At 43.0% G+C, this 20,008-nt stretch overlaps 1 protein-coding gene across 2 annotated transcripts in view; it reads right to left on the bottom strand.

Annotated features, from left to right (window-relative positions):
* The window catches only part of PLEKHA4 (pleckstrin homology domain containing A4), a 42,632-nt gene extending 32,904 nt beyond the window's left edge, over positions 1-9,728 (bottom strand). Inside the window, exon 1 of one of the 2 annotated variants that reach the window (XM_063301150.1) lies at positions 9,546-9,728. The gene's annotated coding sequence lies outside the window, so the exon portion shown is untranslated. Of the gene's footprint in view, positions 1-9,161; positions 9,244-9,545 lie in introns of those variants that run through there. The other variant, XM_063301151.1, reaches the window with a different exon arrangement.
* Between the last annotated feature and the right edge of the window lie 10,280 nt (positions 9,729-20,008).

Genomic DNA, 20,008 nt, shown 5'->3' with positions numbered 1-20,008 from the left:
CCTCATATCATCAAACTGATGTCAGATCTGTATTAACATGTTCTGTTCCTTTCCCTAATTTATGTCGGGAGCAGAATTTGAAAGAGGAGGGCACAGAATTAAAAATTCTTAGAAGCAGAAAGGGATACAAACAGTCCAACCGGCTTTAATTAAAATCTTTCAGCACATTCCTGCATCTATACATTTACAGGAGGTTTTGCATGCCCCATTTATCTTTTCTTTTTCTTTTAAATGGAGCTGAAACTCAAAATGGAGTATTGAAACTATAAAACTTGCTCCCCCATTTAGCCCCCAACCAGTAATTCCCTCTAGTTATTTTTGGATCACACCCACCTGCTTGGGTCTGGCATGTCTTTCCAGACGGTATCAACTTGGAGATGGGAAATTCCATCCCTCTCTTTGCCAGCAGGATTCTGCGGTTACTTGTCCCCTTTGTTGTTAAACACCGGAACCTCCTCATTCCTGAATATCTGAGATTTTAACTCTCGCAGGCTGGTTTTGATTCACGCTTAAGTGGCATTTTGAACTTCCTGCTCCTCAGTTACCAATGACATTTTGTCATTGTTCAGTTCCATGCATAATGCATATTTTGTCGAGTGCAACTACGATTTACTTGACACCCTGCAGGTCTACTGGGTTGTGGCTACCATAATTGTCAAACTCCATGGCTTCAGTCTATTTAACAGGAATGCTGTTGCTGCAAGTTATATATACATCTTTAAAAAAACTTTAATTATTAGTGGATCCCTAAGTGGTAAATGGAGTACAACATGTGACACACACACACACCAAATTGCTATCAAGATGTCAATTTTAATGTGGAAGAAATAGTTATTAAATACATAAGTAATCTAACTATATCAAATTAATTTATTCTTAACTACATTAACATTTAAATCAAACTTTCTGTCCTTTTCAAACTCAAAACTTTGTCCTCTCCTGCCCAATTTTTGGAGGGTGCCCCCCATCCCAGAATGCACTTAAACACCAAGGGCACCCTTTGCCACCACCACCCCAGTGTCATACCTCTGGTATAAAATATAAAATATGCTAAAAAAATCCTGTAAAAATACAGTATTTCCATACAACCAATATGAATAAATTCAGTTCAATACAGGAAGGGATGTGGTGGCGCTGCGGGTTAAGCCTCTGAGCTGCTGAGCTTGCCTATCGGAAGGTCAGCGGTTCGAATCCGCAGGAGCTGGGAGCTCCCATTGTTAGTCCCAGCTCCTGCCAACCTAGCAGTTCGAAAACATGCAAATGTTAGTAGATTAATAGGTATCGCTTCGGCGGGCAGGTAACGGCGTTCCATGTAGTCATGGCGGGCAGGTAACGGCGTTCCAAGTAGTCCACATGACCACGGAAGTGTCTATGAACAAACGCTGGCTCTTCGGCTTTGAAACGGAGATGAGCACCGCCCCCTAGAGTCGGACACGACTGGACTTAATGTCAAGGGAAACCTTTACCTTTACCTACAGGTAGCCCTCATTTAGTGACCACAATTGGGACCGGCAACTTGATCATTAAGTGAAGCAGTCACTAAGTAAAACTGTGACTGTCCTTATGATCTTACTTCAGCCTTCTTTTGCTTTACAGACCTGCAAAGGTTCAAAATGTGTGGATTAATCATAAGTTACTTTTTCATCACTGTTGTAACTGCGAACGGTAGCTAAATGAGGCAATTACTAAACGAGGACTACCTGTATCAAGATTGGGAGAAGAGACCTGAGCAAAGAGATACGAGTTTTAAAAGATCCCAAAAACAGAAGTTATTTTCTTCCAAGTAGAGACACAATTGGCACATCAGCTGAAGTTCATAAAGGGGACTCCTGGCCATTGTATCAATCTGGGAAACCAGAGTAAGATCAGATCCAGAAGCAAACCAAATGATACACTTGCTTCTGTCACTGCTTTTAGAAAAGGGGGGAGGTTTCCACCCCCCTTGAACTGTGACTTTTCACAGTGAGCATCTCTGACCTGTCTGAATTCAGAAAACCATTCTCTCAGAATCACCGTAAGTTTAATTCATTACTTCTTAAACAGCAAACAGTATCTCCATCACGCTACATGGAACAGACATGGCACAATTCAAATCTGTTTACTCCTCCTTTCTTTTGAAACCAACCCTGCAAATTTCCTTGGATAGAAAATGCCCTTCTTTGACTGATCCAGTTTTGTCTGCCAAGATGAACTAGGATTAATCTGTTTTAAAATTTAGCCCACTACAGAATAAAAGCACCCATCTAGCATCAGGAAATCTTAACACCTTTTTTGTGTGTGCCCACCTACATGCAGCGATGTTCTGTGCTCTCTGAGAAAAGCACTTTTACTTTCTTCCTTCTACCTTACAGGTGGGGCTCAAAAGATTTTGTAGACACCAGGGACATTTTGCAGAGAGAATATGATAGTATGCAGTATTGAGGGCCCATCCATTAACTATCAGTAGACCAGGGGTACAAGTCATCCACCATAACAAGGCAAAGAAAACAATGAACAGGGCATTCTGCAAAAACTTCCTTCCCAACCAGCATGGGCTGGCAACACATTTTGTCTCATGATCCCCAACCAAAGGGCACCTCCATAACTCCTGGCACACTTTGCCTTTGCATTCCATCTCTCCCTCCCACCTCTCATCCTTGCTATGACGCCAAATGGATGAATGGAGCATTGATTCAGGAAGGACCCCCTCACCCCGCCTTGATCCTGAACAGCAAGGGGAGCATTGAAGGCCCTTATTCAACCACCCACACTGAGTCTGAGGAACGTCATGTCACTGCCTTCGCCTGGAGCCATGGAGAAAGATAGCATCTTTAACATGGGGGCAGTGAGATGCAATGAGGGAACTGGAAAAGAACAGCTTGCCCTCCTCAAAACCATGAGACCAAAGAAGAATCTTCCTAACAAATGCACCATGTATTGCAAAATGCGACATGTGGATAGGTTGCTTCCAAGCTTAGTGTTTATCTGGTCCCTATGTTTAGGACTATACAGTATAGGATGAGGAAGACACTTCCTTGCAATGCAATTTAAAGTGTCGAGTGACATACAGTGGTTCTTTCTCTTCCTTTAGCTTCTAACCTGCTAATTAACACAATTCACTGCCCAGAATGACACACTGTGCTAAGGTATGATTTGTTTTAAATTTGGGGAGGAGTAAGCCTCAATGGTTGGGTTCACACTTGATATTAAGTCAAATGACTGGCTCATAGATAAACAAAAACCAATCACATTTGTGTGGAATCCAACCAGAAGCTTGTAAAGCCATCTACTTACTTCTCAGATTCAAGCATTTCAAGGTTGTCAACTGACTATACAAGAAAATGTACCAGTTAATGGTAACAAATCATACTTTTGGAGCAATTGAAAGGTGGGGAAAAAGGCAACCTTGGTGATAAAGCATTATGCCAGGTTGGAATTGGTGAACATATGACACAACTTTGAATTCATATCCATCAAGTTTAACATTACCCATCTAATGCTCTAAAACATGTCAGAACACCAATTCTCAACATTCCCAGCCAGTCAAAAACAGTCCTGGCATGTCTAGCAAGCACCCAATTGGGAAAGGCTACTCTACCTGAATGATAGTGGGCCTTCAGAATGTAGGGCCAGCCATACCACAAAGCAAAGTAAGACAGCCACATGGAATGCTCTGTGGAATGCCCTATGTCTCTTAAGCTTGCTTTCTCCCTTCATATGTTCTATTAAAGGGAGATTCAATTGCCAAATCCGTCAGACTTCGAACCTGCTTTGCAGCAGCAGAGGGCAGAAAGACAGGGGAGAGTTGCCCTATTGCTTGTTGCCGTGAAGTATCTTGAGCTAACACTGTCAAATCTCAAGAGTCTTCCTAGTCCTTCCAGAAGACACCGGAGATTGGACTCTCCTGCTTGAAATAATCTGTTCCATCATGGAGGTCCAGTCCATATTCAACATGGGAGAAAGCAAGCAGATCTCTATCATTTCGCTATGCTGTACTTAGTAAGAATTTGGTATGAGGGAGAGGGGTGCCAATTCCAGCTTCAAGGAGACAAAGAACCATCCAGTGTGCTTAGTTGGCAGCAGGTAGCATCCTCCAAGCATCCAGAATCAGGTTTCTGAGTCTACCCACCATTTTTCATACTCACAATGCACCTGATTATAATGTTATTCCCACAGAAAACCTAAGTGCTTAACTAGACTCATTACCAAGAGAATGCCAGGGGGGGAAAAAGTGTTTTTTCTTTCCCTGCAGGAAGCAGGGAATAAATACAAGTTATGAGTTCCACTGAGGATCTGGGGATCTGGCAGCTGTTCAAAGATGCCAGGGATGGATGCCTAGCTTGCAGAGGACCACCCAGGTTAAGTAATGTAGTTTCATTCTCAGCTGCCAACTATAATAAGGCAGGTTGTTGTAAACATTGTTCAAGAAACAAACACAGACTGCTTCAAATACTCTGAAATGGCTATATAAATACGTTTGGCAGTAGATAAAGAGCTGCTTAAGAGTGGGCGATTTATCAAGGCACCAGATTATAACTCCCATCATTCCCAGCCAGGGTAACTATTGACCCTACTAATTGAGTTCATAAGAGTTACTGCATGGAATCTCTCTCGAAGTTACCAATTGCAGGAATGCTGGCTGAGAACTGGAGGCGTAATGAGAGATACTGGGAAGTTTCTTTATGCATGAACATGCCATCCTTCAACAAACTGGCTTTTCCAGGGTGTAACACAACAAAATACAAATATGAAGAAAATAAAATGAAGTGTAATTGCCATTTCTTTTTTAAAAAATTGAATGGAGTAGTTAAAAGCGAGATAGCCGTTGGAATATTGAGGGGCAAGTTTATGGTGAACTATGCCATTATGCCCCCAACGCTGGCATGGTGCACTTCTCCACAGCAATGCCTCGCTTCGTTCAGGGTGTTAACTCAAATTTCTTTCCCTCTTCCTCCACCCCCAAAGAACACACAGAAGAAGTTTTGAAATGCCCTAATACCATGGCTTAGCTCTGGCACTTCACAGTTTGACCAAAGGTCAGGATGAAATTAAGTATTTACATGGTCAAATTAGTTTTTGCAGCTGTCCGGTAAGTTTAACTCTTCACCAACTGCTTCTGAAGAGAGAGAGAAAACAAGAGAAAGTACATAAATAGAGAAGGCCCCAGATAAAGAAGGAAACTCCAGAGATTATTTGCAAGAAGACACTTATTGTTCTACCCACAAAGATGTATACTCCAGTCTGCCTGGAAACCCCTCATGTTGAGTTTATAGCAGGACACTGTTCTTCAGTTAAATCCATTGTCAGAAAGAGAGGGACCCATGAAGATGACAGAACTTGCTGAGATGGCCAGATTGACCTGTTTGATTAGAGAAAAGCCAAAATCTACATTTATTGCTGACTGGAAACCCCTTATGGACTTTTTGCATAAAACAGAAAAAAACGAACTTATGATCTATGGTTTTGATGATTAGATAGGATAGGTTATAGAAAGAAGAGTCATGATGTAACCTTAGAGAAAGAAGTAAATTTATAATTGCACTTTTAACTGCTGTAAAGATTGGATATCTTTATATCTTTTTTCTTTCTCTTCTATTTTTCTTCTACCTTTTTTCCTTTTTTTTCTTTTTGCACATTAGCTTTCTCTTTCTTCCTTTTTCTTCCTTTCTTGCTCTATCTTAGTTTGATTTTTACTCTTGTTTTTAAAGCTTTCAATAAAATTACATTTTTTTAAAAAAGAAAGGAACCCCTATAAAGTGTTTCATCCCATCAAGCCAATGTATCAACTCTCACAGGGCTGAATAACTGCTTTGGAAGGGTTCAGGGGGGTTAACCCATCTATTTTAGCGCTTATTTTGCTTGTAAAAAGAATTAAACATGCCATTGGAACAGGGCAATTTGCTACAAAATTTTGGGGGTGCAATCCTGGGGGATTCAGAGCCTGGGGGCCCTATGTGACTTCTCCCACCTACCCTATAGCATTCATCTCCATACTCAAAATATTCTATTCATATTTACTTCGAATATAAGTTCCAATGAATTCAAGAATATATTACATTTAGGAAAACATATATAATTCTCCTTCCCCCCAAATTGGGCTCAAAATGTGCATCTCATCCTTCTTCTAAACATACCCTGTTTTCCAATATTCTATGCTACACATGTTTCCCCTACAGCAGAGATAGAAACCTTCTCAGGTGTTCCTGCACTTCAGTTCTCATCGGATGCAACCAGTATAGCCAACAGTCAGCGGTAACAGGAGTCCAACCAAATCTAGAGGGCCACAGGTTCATCATCCATGCCATAAAAGCTTTAGGTTAGAATAAAGGCATAGCTTTTCACTAGGTTAGTTCAGTTAGAATTGCCAACTTCCAAATAATTCCATGCACTAAACACCATTTTGCAGCAATGAGCAAGTACTTCTATTTTGTCCTATGTTGTGAAGCGCTTCAGTGACTATATCTGGCATCCAGAAATGACCCTCTCCCTCCCAAATATATCTTTACCCTTCATGCACAAATCATTTTTTAAAAATTCCTCTGCTGCTCAATTCCCTCCGACTCCCACCTCATACTGAGTGATATTTTTGATGATCTAACTCTGACTCCTTGCTTAGACTGTACCCCTAAAGTTATGTAAAGAGAGAAAATATTCAAGGCATTTTCTATTATCCAATTTCAAAGCCACAAAGTTTAACTGAAACCTGTTCAAGATTCTTTCATCGCTATCCAGCTCTGTTGCATGATCTGTTTCTTGTTTCTGGATCTTTAGAAGTTATGTTTATGTAAGAATCATGATTCTGATTTATAGGTTACCAGGCAGGAATGGGGAACTTTCAGCCCATGGGCCAACTCTGGCTATGAATGAGGCCCTTCCCCAAATCTTCTTCCTCTGACATCTCCAGAGTTCTGCTTCTAAGTACCCCAGAGAAAATACCTGCAGCCACAACTTTCTCTCATCCATCCTGTGGTTCTGAAAGGGAAAGTGCCAGGCCAAGCAGGTGACATCCCCAAAGCCACATTTACAGGTGCTGCAGCTGACCTGTCTTCAGGGGCAGTGTCTCGGCCACCCTGTAACTTCTGCAAGGAAGTCAGTCATGGAGTAGCCAAGATGGGACAGGCCACCTTGCACATTTTGTGCTGGACCATGTACAACAGCATGGCTGTGCCACACTCCACTTGCAGTTTCTCCAATGGACGGGGCAGTGAAAGCCACTTCCTGCTCAGCAAAGCAGGGATCGCCATCTCCCCACCTTGTCTATTGTTGACACCTTAACTTTTCCCCATACAGGAGGAGGAGGAGATCAATTTGTCTCATTGTGCACAGAAAAATGTATGCTGTTGGGGATGAAACACGAATGACCTTGTCCTCTGACACCATCTGGCTTGCTCAGTGTATGTATGGGAGGGGGGTAGATCCAGCCTTTAGACTAATTCCTACAACCCATTGCTCTTTTAAGCTGAAGCAGTCCTACAGGTAAGTAAATCATTGTGCATCAGCAGATCAAGAAAGTGCTTTTGATCTTTATTGCACATGCTAGTACTTCGGAACTTCTATACTGGGTTCATTATCTCTATCTGGCATCTTTGAGGTATGTTGGGCCTATGATGCTCAAAATTCCAATCCATCTTGAGGACCAGTTCAGAATTCTGGGAGTTGCAACATCACATTGGAAAGGCTACCAGCTTCCAGGTAAGAGCTGTGCCTCTATCTCTGCTCTTACACATTTCTAAATCTTAAGTGCACTACCAAACCAAAGGCATGGTTCAGTGTTTCCAGCTTCATCTGATTACTGCAGCCAATCTGGCAATGGAAACACATAAAGAGGATTACCACTAGGAGATTATGTTCTGGATCCTACAAGAAGATTGGGCTCACACATCATGCTAAGGTATGATTTGGGTTTTGGCTTAGTGTGATAAATGAGCCCAACGAACTGGGTATATTTACCCAAAGCAATTTTGGTATATTTACCAAAATGTATTGCATAAAATCACAGCTCTGTGTGATGGGTGAACCCAGAATAGCAGATTTATCAATAATTTGCATAACACCAGAATATTTAAAGCCCTTCACGTTCCTTAGCTAGTCATCATCCTTACAAATTTATACAAATAAATTTACTTCCAATAGAGTAGATGAAGAAAAGTGGAGAAACGGAAGTTTAACAAAAGTCACGGCACAGACAATAGCTGAACCCGTAATGCATTATCTCTTTTAGTCATTGTACTAGACCAGCAGTTCTCAATCATTTTGGCCTCAGGGCTCCTTTACATTCTTAAAAATGACTGAGGATCCTAAAGAGCTTTGCTTTATGTGGGTTATATCTACTGATATTTACTGTATTAGCAATTAAAACTGAGAATTTTTAAAATATTTAACTTTGTGGACCCCCAGAAAGCAGGCCCGCAACTAGGGTCTGTGTCACCTGGAGCAAACATGGATTCTGCGCCCATTTTGGTACCCCCCCAGCACTCATTTTGGTGCCCCCCCAGCACAGCGCCCAGGGCACATGCCCCACTTGCCCCCCCCTAGTTGCAGCCCTCCCTGAAAGGGCCCCAGGAACCCCAGACCACACCTTGAGAACCACTGTACTACACTACCTTCTATGAACAGGTACCATTTCAAGTGACTCATAGCTCTCTATTTGACCCTACATTTTATATATTTGTTTTTAATATTTCTAACCCAGCTTTCATCCTGAGATTCTAATGCAGCATGCAATAAGACAAAAGTATTACAGTGATAAAAGTGCAGCATCACCAAACCACTGCAGAATAAAGATGCTACCACCATATAGCAATGCATCTCAGAAGGCAACAAAAACCTCAAATTCAAATTGCCTAGGAAAATGCATACATTATAACCTGAAGCTGAAATTTTAGAAAGCCCTTTCAAATACTATTCCAAATCATGGGGCCACTGAAGACAAGGCCCTTTTCTTTGCAAACATAGCATTTAATGCAGGTGGCTTCTGCTTCTTAGGGACTTGCAATCTATGATCATTATGGAAAATTACATATAATTTCAAATTATCTTGCTAGCAGCATAGGCTGGTCTAGCAGGAAAAGCTGCCTCTGAGTTTTCATCCAATCTGAGGAAGGGAAGGGAAGAGAAGTTCGAGAGCTGAAATTCCCTTTTAGTGCCCTGGAAGCACTGCTAAGTGGTTGCAAGGCGGGCACCTGTTTCATGCTCCCCCTGGAACTGGACTATATTGGCAGCCCTGCAGATGCCCAATCCTTTCCAGATGTTTGGAACCTTGTCAGCTCCCAGCATTCACTGAAGATCCCACTTTTGCCCTTCGAGTGGAGTGGCGATGCTAAATCTTGCAACAGAATTTGCCCCGATGAACTGGTTAACGCTCAGCGTCGCGTTATAATTAAACTCGCGCGAGCCCTGGTGACAAGCTGGCTAAAATCAAACTTAACAGCCTTGGGAGGCTAGCGGCCAGCCAACGGGATGAGTTCAACAGGTCGAGTTCCACGCCCAGGAACTCACCAAACCCACAGCGAGCGGCCCCTCGAGCCTCCGATTGTCAAAGGCCCCCGTCACCTCCTCTCCCTTACTTCCAGGGCGGCTGGTTCTCTCCGAGGTGCTGCGACGTGCGCTATGAACGGGGAGCCCTGACCCACGCACAGGGTGTGCCGAAGTTATCCGAGGGCTGGGCGGGGTTGGCTTTGGAATAGCTGGCGGTCCTTTCTCAGCCGTTGGACCTCTTCATTTATTCCTCCGCTGGCATTTGAGCGCGGCAGCTGAGACAAAGGGGGCCGGGGCAGCTGGGCGCGGGGGCGAAGACGCATACTTCGCATCAGTCACAGGGGTTCGTGTGTCCGCATAACCCCGGCCCCACCCAGAAGCCAGCCACTTTAGCCCATATGGAGATGGGGGGGGGGTAAGGACCTTAGATGAGACAACTCATAGCTAGCGCTAAAGTAAACGAAGTTTTTTGTTGTTGTTGTTCCTTCACCGGCCCCGCTCCCTCCAACGCTGCTTACAAGCAGCCCAGCGCGGGAAAAGGAAGGGCCCCACCTGCTTCAGTTTCGCCTGGCTGGTGGTGAAAAAACACGAGAGAGCAGTAAACCCTTAAAAAAAAGAGTTGGCAATCGGGCGCAGAAGAGCCTGGGAGCGCGGGACGCTGCCAGTCCGAAAGAACTAAACCAAGCAGGTGCTGACTCTGGAAACACTGGTCGGGCGTAAAAAACATGATTACCCGCGGTTAACTAACCACGATTCTCTCGGGAAGGGCTGTGGTATCTGGACTGCAGAAATTGGGGGAACCGAGAGAGGGCAGCACAGACATACAGAGGACTTTCCTGCCCTCTAACGGTCCTCCGGATTTAAGGTAATCCAAATAAACTGATTTTTTTAACCATCGCAGGAACATCCCCGGAACCATGCACTAAGCATAGGGCCCGATAGAATCACCCAACACGCTAAGTTAAAGTTGTCGGAGATGGATGACCATTATTGTTAAGCTTCAGTATGAACCAGTGTTGTCAGCTGGAGGAGTTTTGCATCAGTTTTAAATCCTCCAGGCCCCTTTAGATAGCCAAAACTAGGTATGAAGCCCTCAGGAATAAACAGTGTCTCCTAATAGGAAGAGTGAACATGCATTGAATAAATGCATTTTTAAAAAATGAAGTCATGTTAGTTGCTCTTCACTCACTAGGTTACTTTCTGGTCATTTGACACCTCCAGGCTTGAATTCCTGTGCTTTGAACCGAAGTCAAGCCTCATTAAGGGTGTTGGTCTCAGCAGGACTCCACATCCTATTCCATCCTGGACCCACTAAGGCAGGAGAGGCCTCCCGAGTGCAAATAAGGAACTTTGTCCATATCCCCAGTCCTTCCCATAGGCCTGCGGTGCAAGCCACAATGACATCATGTCCTTCACTGTGTCATTTGGGTGATGATATCACCGCCCCACTTGGATGCCCATAGCCCTCTCCTTTCTGGAATACACTTACCAGCTAAAAGTGACTTGTCTTTGCAGGGTGTCCTGAGCCACAAATTAGCCAGCCACGTTTTAGTATTCTGTGTTCTGCATACCCAGCCTGTGGTTCATATGCCATTCTGTGCATAACATGAACCCTGAACATTGGATTAATGCAGGAAGCCATGGTTCAGTTAATCATGGCGAAACAGCATGGTGTAGGATCACAGCCACCACAAGGCAGAAAGATAAAGTTGCTCTTCAACTCAAAGAATTACCTTTCTGAGTGCACAGCATTTATGGAGGCTCCTGGGAACAAGAACTCTAGATTCGGAGGGCAAATTCCTCCTCCTTAAAGAAGGAGTGAAACAACTTTTCTTCTGCGGAGGTACAGTTTATTTAACTGCAAAGGGAAATAAGCACAGCTGGGGTCACTTCTCCCTAACATCTGTCCAAAAATCAAGGTGATGATCACAACCAACAATTACACGCAATGCACATAAAAAGCAGCAGAGTTTCAGTTGTATGGCCATGCCTGCCACTTCTTGACCCCCCACCCACAGATACCACTGACCTATTCTTCTAAACCCCTTTTCTTTTTTTCTGGAAATCTCAATTTCTGGGTCTGACGCCCACTTTTTTTCTTTTCCCTCCTCCCATTGCAGGAAAATATCACTTTTGTTTGCAATCTTGTTTCAAAATTTGAATTTTGAATTTAAAAACATTTGAATGGTTTGAAAATTTGAATTGTTTCAAAGAGTTGCTGAACCCAATTGCAGCCTGTAGGTCACCCAGTCCCACCTGGGAGCCTGCAAATACTAAGGGCAATATTAAGAGGAAGTGATGAATCACTGCTCTTACCTGGATTCTGGGTGGTAGCCAAATCTCTAGGTAGATAGCGGGAAGCAAGTTGGACCACCCTCCTTGGAAGCTTATTAGTCCCAGGAAACTTTCTGTCTTCCTTGGTTTCCAGAGCTGGAGTTCTTTGGCATCATTTGGTATCTGGGCATTATTTCCCCTCTGTGCCAGTCACCTCTCATCTTCCATCTCTAATGCTACCCATTCCTTTCAGCACTCCTTCTGTCTGCTCCCCCTCCTATTATCAATCTGTCTCTCCACCCACTGTAGTCCTCTTATCTATCTATTCTTCTCTGTTCTCCACCTACCCATTTCACTCCAGATCCCCCTCTGGTCTGCCTATACGAGGTTCAGCTTCCTAGCTCTTAGACATGGCAGTCTTCAACCCCCTGTTATTAATCTTCCTAACCACAGTTTTCGCTCCCTCTCTTCTTCTCGCTTTCCTCTGCAGCTTTAGGAAAAGAGAGGAGAGGAAGAATAAAGGAAAGCGATTGAATTTCAGTCCTGAGGATCTATCACTCCACCTTCCTGGGGGCTTGGCTTGGGGGAGGGTAAAACATACACAGGGAGGGAGGGAGGGAGGGAGGTTCATATAAGAGGTGATAGGCGCCAGAATTCCTGACCTTAACTCTGGGAAAGGAGTGGTCTCAAAGCTTTAGAAAAATAGAAATCTAGGAAGTTGACAGAGACATTTTTGACTGGTGAGGTGGAATGGGTTTGATGTCCCCTTAAGGTGGAAGAAGAAGACACAGCCTTTGGCACCACCTGGTGGCTGAACCCTTCCAGAAACTGGTATATAGTTGCAGCAAAGATCATCTGCTTCTTAAAATGTTTTTGATTCTTAACCCAACCATGTGGCAGGGATAGCAGAGTTGTTTCAGATTGTTTCTACATTTTAGGAGTGAGGTAGTGAAGCCAAATGGCAGCTGTAGCATGGAGAGCTATTTGAACAATCCACTTTCCTGCATCCAACCTCACCCTGCTGAAAAATGAAAAATAGGCTCAGCCTGTTTTATTTCTGAGAACCAGGAATAAGTTACATGTTTTGTAAGATGTTGATAAACACAAAGGCAGAGACCCTAAATTGGTTTTAATACAAAATGCCCAGAAGCAGCAGTGGCTAATTATGGCCAGATCAGTGTTCCTCCAAGACATGAAAAGCAAACATGCTGTTTATGGAAAGTTCAAAGTAGTCTTCCCTAATCTGCTGGCCTCCAGATGTGTTGAGATTGCAACTTTCAACATTCCAAGCCAACGTGATCATGTAGGGCTGTGAATTCTGCGAATCATAGCCCTAATATGAAAGACAAAGAATGGCTCTGACCAAGTGTGAGTAAGACCGCAGATTAGGGAAGATGTTGTAGTGATAACAGTGGCAAAATGTAGTTATTTTTCCATTGTTATTCCATTTGCAGATAGTCATCCAGTCACCTGTTCTTTCCTGAGGAAGGTTAAGGCACAAGATCATCTGCAGGGCTACTGTGAATAATAAGCATTTGGTGGATAACGTCACTCTGATTTGCTTGGAGTTGGATGTTCATTTTTAGAGAAGGTTTTTGAGAAGGTGATTGGGCTATGGCTTCAGAGGGTCCTGGAGGAAATGGATTATCAAGACCTTTTTCAGTCAGATTTCAGACTGGGAGATAGTACTCAGATACCATTGTTTGCACTTGTTGATGACCTCTGGTGCAGCCTGGATTGAGGTGGTATAACTGTCCTGGTCTTCCTTAATTTCTCAGTAGCTTTTGATAGCATCTATCACAGTATCCCTTCTGGACTGCATACTTGGATTAGGAATTGGGAGCATGGTAGTGTGGTGATCCTTTCTCTGTGGTTGGTTCCACTCAGTGTTGGCAGGAAGGCAGGAGAGAGATTGAGCCTGAAGCCCCAGATGGTGAGGTATCTCAGGGCTTGATGCTCTCACCCCTCCTGAGCCACTGGGCAAGGTCATCCATCAGTTAGGGGTCAGGTATCACCAATATACTGATGATACCCAATTGTACATCTTGATCCTAGGTCAACCAAGTGATGCCATGAGGTCTTATCCTAGTGCCTTGAAGCCTGAGAGTGGAGGAACAGGCTCAGCCCTAGTAAGGCGGAATGCATGTGGGTATTTGACCACCCAGTCCCAGATATTTTCTGTCTTAATGGGGTTGTACTTCCCTATATGGGACTGGTGTACAGTTGTTTTCCTGGACTCACAGCTCCTCACTGGGGAGCGGGGAGCAGCTATGGCCAGAAAAGCCTTTGCACAGATTCATCTTGTGTGCCCATTGCACCTATCCCTGAACCAGGTTGCCCTTCAGACACACCTTGGTCACCTTGTGTGTAGACTACTGCAGTGTGTTCTACATGGGGCTACCCTTGAAGACTACTCAAAAGCTGCAGCTGGTCCAGAATACAGTAGCACAGGTAGTTATGGGCATGCCACAGTATGCTTATATAGCTACCAATTGGCTTCTGGGTGCAATTCAAGGTGCTGGTTATCACTCTTAAAGCTCTGTATGGCATAGGGCCTGGCTATCTGAGGGAACATCTGTCTCCTGTAGTGTTTGCCCATCCTGTATGATCAGGCAGAGGTAACACACTTCGGGTCCTGTCAATTAACCCATGTCCTCTGATGAGAACCAGGAGGTGGGCCTTCTTTGTCACAGTGCCTGATCTCTGAAACAGCATTTTCCCCAGAGATCCATACAGCCCCTACCCTGATCTCATTTAACCAGGCCTTAAAAACAGCTTTTCCCCAGGCCTAGGATGTCTGGTGGGACTTTTCTGGGAGCATCTTGTGTTCAGGTTGCATGTTTTATTGCTCTCTAATTTATCGTTTTTTTCCTACCTGTTATATTGTTTCAAACTGTTTTTAATATTGCATGTCACCCAGAGTCATTATGGAGTCAGCCTTGGAAAGTTGATAAAGAAATCAGTAAACAATACATTTGGAGGACAATCGGTTAGGGAAGGCTGCTTGAAGCTGCATTACCTGGGAGTCAGTTCCATAATAATTAGTATGCCTATCCTAATAAGTAAGATAAATAACTAAAATTGAATAAATGAATTGAATAAATAGGGTAATAGGATGGATGGACGGACAGACAGACAAACAGACAGACAAACACCAAGAATTCTGTCTTGAATTCTAAAAAATCGATGTTGGAAACCTGATTTATTTTTGCTTTCACTTCCTGGTTTACTTGGGAAAGACAAGCCAGTAATCATGATTTTAAAGTTACAATAAACCATGGAAGAACTTCCATGGCTTGCAGAAGGGATCATGCAGAAGGGATCAAGCGCAATGAACTAGCAAGCTTCCCAAGGCCTGCAAATGCCCCATCACCACTTCCTTCTAGGCTAACGCAAAGTGGATTGCATAGCGAAATATGCTGCTTGTCACACTTCCTATATGCTTCCTGTTTAAATTCTAACTACTTTGGAATCCCTTCTCCTCCATCAGTCAATATCCCATGATGACTAAGCACAGTGAGTACTCTCAAAGTTGTTTGGGGGAAGTTTCTTTGAAAGTTTCTTTTGGGGGTTTATGCAAATCTCAGGTTTCCAGTTCAATTTATATTTCTCCCTTGCATGCAGATGGTGCTTTTTGGTTACGGAAGAAAGGGTTCTCGGTCTGAACTTCAGAAACTGATAATAGAATGCATGGCTTAGTACCATATCTTGGCATTTATCACACTTGGCTTTGGAACCCACACAGTTTGTCCTTGATGTGATACTTTTACAACAAGACAAAAACTTTAATCCAACACAATTAATAGAGGTTCAGAGCTAGGTTCACATTTTGTGCTAAACCATGATTTGCTCAATCATAGCCTACTGAACAATTTACACTGCTGGGTTCATACAACACAATAAACCAAAATCAAACAAACTTTGGGGGTCAATGCAGGACTATCCCAAAAGTTGGTAAAGGGATACTGATGGATCAAAGGCAGAGATTTATTCAACTTACCAAACTGAGTATCATCCAAAGGCACAGACTTCCCAAAATTCAACAGCCAGCCTGACCATTGCAGAGGATTCTAAGAGTTGAAGTCTCACTAGGAGGGTTATCAAGCTAGAAAAGTCTGGTCTGATTCCTAGCTCTGATGAATCATGAGCTAGGGCAGTGTTTCTCAAACTCAGCAACTATAAGAAGCATGGGCTTCAACTCCCAGAATTCCCCAGCCAGCAGATCAACACTGATCTAAAGTTGCCCAGGTGAGGAACACTGGACTTAAACATCCCCATAGACAAGGATACTAGAATGCATATCCTCTTCCAGAGCAGTCCATGTGATTGCTGAAATCCAATCTCTTCTACCAGCAACTCACTTAGTGATCCCTGACAAGACAATCCTGTGCATCTTTTCACAGAATTATTGTCCTACTGACTTCAGTACCTCTTTCTTCAAGCTAAGCACATACAGGGTTACAGACTGAGTTCTGCTGTTAAAAGAGACTAACAAGTTCCACTTCTGATCTGCTAGCCCTTTGTTATCCCCATAGTCTTGTTTTTTTTAAAACTCTACCCCATTCAGGTATCTCAGTTTGCAGAGACATAGATACGAATTGGTATCAGATTTAGCCAAATGTATTTATTTTTTCAATTCAGTTTAAGCACTGCCTGACTCCAAACCAACTCTGGGCAGCTTACAATATAATAAATCATAAAAACACGACACAGAACAAAAGAATATGGGATCCAGTCACTCTGAACAAAAACATAGATAAAAACACATCCAACAAGGGGATCCATTCATCTCAGCCCAAGACCTGGGGGAACAACCAGGCTTTACAGAACCCCAACAGAGTGTGGGAGCCACTTGGATTTTAGGGAGCATCTCATTCCAGAGGGCAGCACCATGGCAGAGAAGGCATGCTTCCTGGGTCCCAATAGATAGCACTGTTTAATCGAAGGAACCAGAAGTGCACCAACTCTGCCAGCATGTACCAGTCAGCCAGAAACCATGGGAAATAGGCGGTCACTCAAATAATCTGGCCGAATGTCATTTAGGGCTTTATAGGTGATGACCAGCACCTTGAATCTGGAAACAAATTGGCAACCAGCACACCTCGTGAAGCAGAGGTGACACATGGGCATACCCATCATGCCCATGCCCCTGTATTCTGGACCAGATGAAGTTTCTGAGTGCCTTTTGAGAGCAGCCCCATGTAAAGTGCATTGCAATAGGTAAGCCTTGAGACGACTAGGGTATGAGTTCTGAAGGGCTTCCTGATCCTGGAGAATTCCTCCCAGGGAAGTCTGGGAGTTGAAGTCCACACATCTTAAAGCTGCCAAGGTTGAGAAAGACTGTGCTAGCAGAAGTAACTATACATGATTACTTCTCTCTGTTCTGTCTTGGTCAGATCATGCCCAGAATATTACGTCTAGTTCTGGGCTTGCATTTTAGGAAGGACATAGACAAACCAGTATGGTAAGGAATGTGTAAGGAAAAACCTAGAAGGAAAGATTGGAGGCCTTGGGTAGGTTTAGCCAGGAGAAGGGAACACTGCAGGGCATAAGCCTCTTTACAAACCATGATGATGCTGAAATGGACACATGTGGCATGACGTAACTGACACAAAGTAGGTACTTTCCCATCATTCCGTGTCACGATGCAAGTACATTGTTCAGCTCATTTGAGTGATTGCATCACACTGCATGTTGTTGCTTGCTCCCAATATACCGAGTGCATCTAATATCCCAAAAGATGTTACAGACATCAGAACAAGTTTGGCAGATTTAGAGGACTGCAGCTGGAGGAGCAACCTTAGGGTCAGAGGTAGTTTAAAAAAAAACAAAGAATATTGATAAGGATATTTTTGTGGGGGCGAGGCTTAATTAATTATTTCCTGAGCTTCAGTTGCTTGCTAGGGATGTCAAACAAGTATCTAACATATCTTAGGTTCACAAGAATGCAGGAATGTAGGAATATGATAATCATATTTTTAATGCAATGATAACAGACAAGATTCTTTCAGAAGGAAGATAAACAAGCCAGGAGGTATTGTTCCTTTCAAGATATCAGCCAACCTATTTTGCAAAAAAAGGATCAATTTAAACCCTTCACAGGACAGTTAACTCAATCAGGAATGAGTGAGGCTCCAATTAAACTAATAAGCTTTAAGTCACCAGACAGATAATTGTTACAAATCAAGAAATGAAAAGGGCACTGATAGAGTTCAAGAAAATAGCCTGTAAAGCTAATTAAAGAAGGGACCTTGGCACATCAAAAGCTTAATCACTGCTACAAGGATGAGAGGATGGAAGAGGCAAACATGATCACATGATCATGATTTGGGTACTTGGCAACCAGTTCGCATTTATGTCTATCACAGCATCCTGTGGTCACATGATTGTCATTTTCTACCTTCCCGGCCAGCTTCTGGCAAGCAAGATCAATGGTAAACTGTGTGAGTTGCTTAACGACCATGTGGTTCGCTTAACACCTGCAGTGATTCGCTTAATGATTACCGCAAAAGCCGTAAAATCATTAAGCATGAGGTTTACAAGTGTTGGAGGTCCCAGCAAATCAGCATGCCTCATTAGCATGTGGATGAGTTTGCTCTAGGATGCAGATTCTCTCTGTACTTCTGGAGGAAGCTGTTTGTTGTCCCCCCCACATTCCTAGCTCACTTCCTCCTCCTTCACCATCCTGGAAGGGAGAATGTGGCTGCAGCTCTTTCCATCTCTGGGAGCCATGCTTGGTCCTAGAGTGAGGAGGTTCCCCCTTTCTCCACTGCTTCAGAAGCAATGAGGGCTGAGGGTCAATTCAGTTTACGGAAAGAAAGAATCATCATTTTTCTACTGAATTGGATATAACTGGACCAAATAAATCAGTAAGACTCTTTTTACTTACTTTTGAATGTACTTTGTCTAAGTGTATAATTCTTTATGCTTGGGTGGGCTAAGTGTAAGATCAATAACCTATATTTCTCTAATGTGCTCATTAATGCTATTTTAGATAATACTCTTTTTCTGTGTGCAGCTTCTCCACTGTGTTAAGCTCTGCTCCATTCAGTGGTCCTAGCTGTCCACTAATGGCTTCAACAAGAACCCAAAAAAGCAGTTACTGACAAACAATCCTGGCAAAATGAGGTCCATTGTGTCACAAAGAATCAGAAGTGACTGAACAACTTAACAGCAGTGGTAGCAACCACAACAGATTACTGATGGCATGTTGTTAATACTTTCAGAAGGAACCACCAGACATGTTGGGCTGCATCTTCCCAACACTTTTTCCCTGTGCAGAGACAGCCTTCCTTTCAGCACATACATGGATACACTAATGATTCAGCTTTTCATCTTAATTCATGTCTGTTTATCCTCAACTCCAGATGTGCTGGCTGTCAACTCTCATCATCCCTGGCTATCTGGCGGTGATAGAAATTGATATTCAACACACCCCTAAAAGACAACAAGGTGGAGAAGACTGATATATAGACTGAATTTTGGAGTGTGCTGCAAATGTAAATTAGCTCTATGAATTTCCAGAAGAGGTGACATTTAATACCAGTAATACAGTAGCACACTGCTCAAATAGGTTGTTAACATTTTTAAAGCGGAACAGCCATACTTCCTATTTTGGAAGTGAATGTAGTCGGATGTCTGTTATGCAAGAAAACCATATGAACTCCTTGTGCACTTCTCCTGTTGCACTCTACTAAGCTTTTTCCTCCTGCTACAAAATATCCGTTACCATATCAAAGGAGGGAAGACTGAGTTGTAACTGTTTTAAACTTACTTCCTTTTTTTCCCACAAGAATTGTATTAAGTTTCAAAGATTAAAAAAAAACTACAGAAAAACAAAAAACTACAAAGGAAAAAAACTAGAAAAAGTGTGAAAACACAAGAGAAATTTAAAAAAAAAAGATACAGAAAGAGGTGACTTCTGACTTTTAACAGCAAGTGTATCCAATTCCATAATCCCTTATTCTGTATTAAACTGTTTTAAACTTGCCGTAGACTGTCTATTCTAAAGCCTATTGGCTTCCTGTTTACTATTCTCCTTGATATTTTGGCATACCAAGGGTTAGGAAACAGCGAGGGAGTTGCATCCTCCCATTATGCCTGTTATCCTGCCTTCTACGGCCTCCTGATTAAATGCGGAGGCCGAAGAGAATTATGCAGCTACTGTGAATTGTTCTGAGAAAGGGCGGGACAAAATGCTGGTAAACAAAGCCACACACAGATGATAAAATGGGCTTTGTATCTTTAACCATAATAAATCTTGTAAACGGCGGCTCTT

The sequence above is a fragment of the Candoia aspera genome, chromosome 4 (genome assembly GCF_035149785.1).
Source record: "Candoia aspera isolate rCanAsp1 chromosome 4, rCanAsp1.hap2, whole genome shotgun sequence".
In the NCBI taxonomy this organism is placed as follows: Eukaryota; Metazoa; Chordata; class Lepidosauria; order Squamata; family Boidae; genus Candoia; species Candoia aspera.
This window is presented reverse-complemented; position numbering and strand designations above follow the sequence as displayed.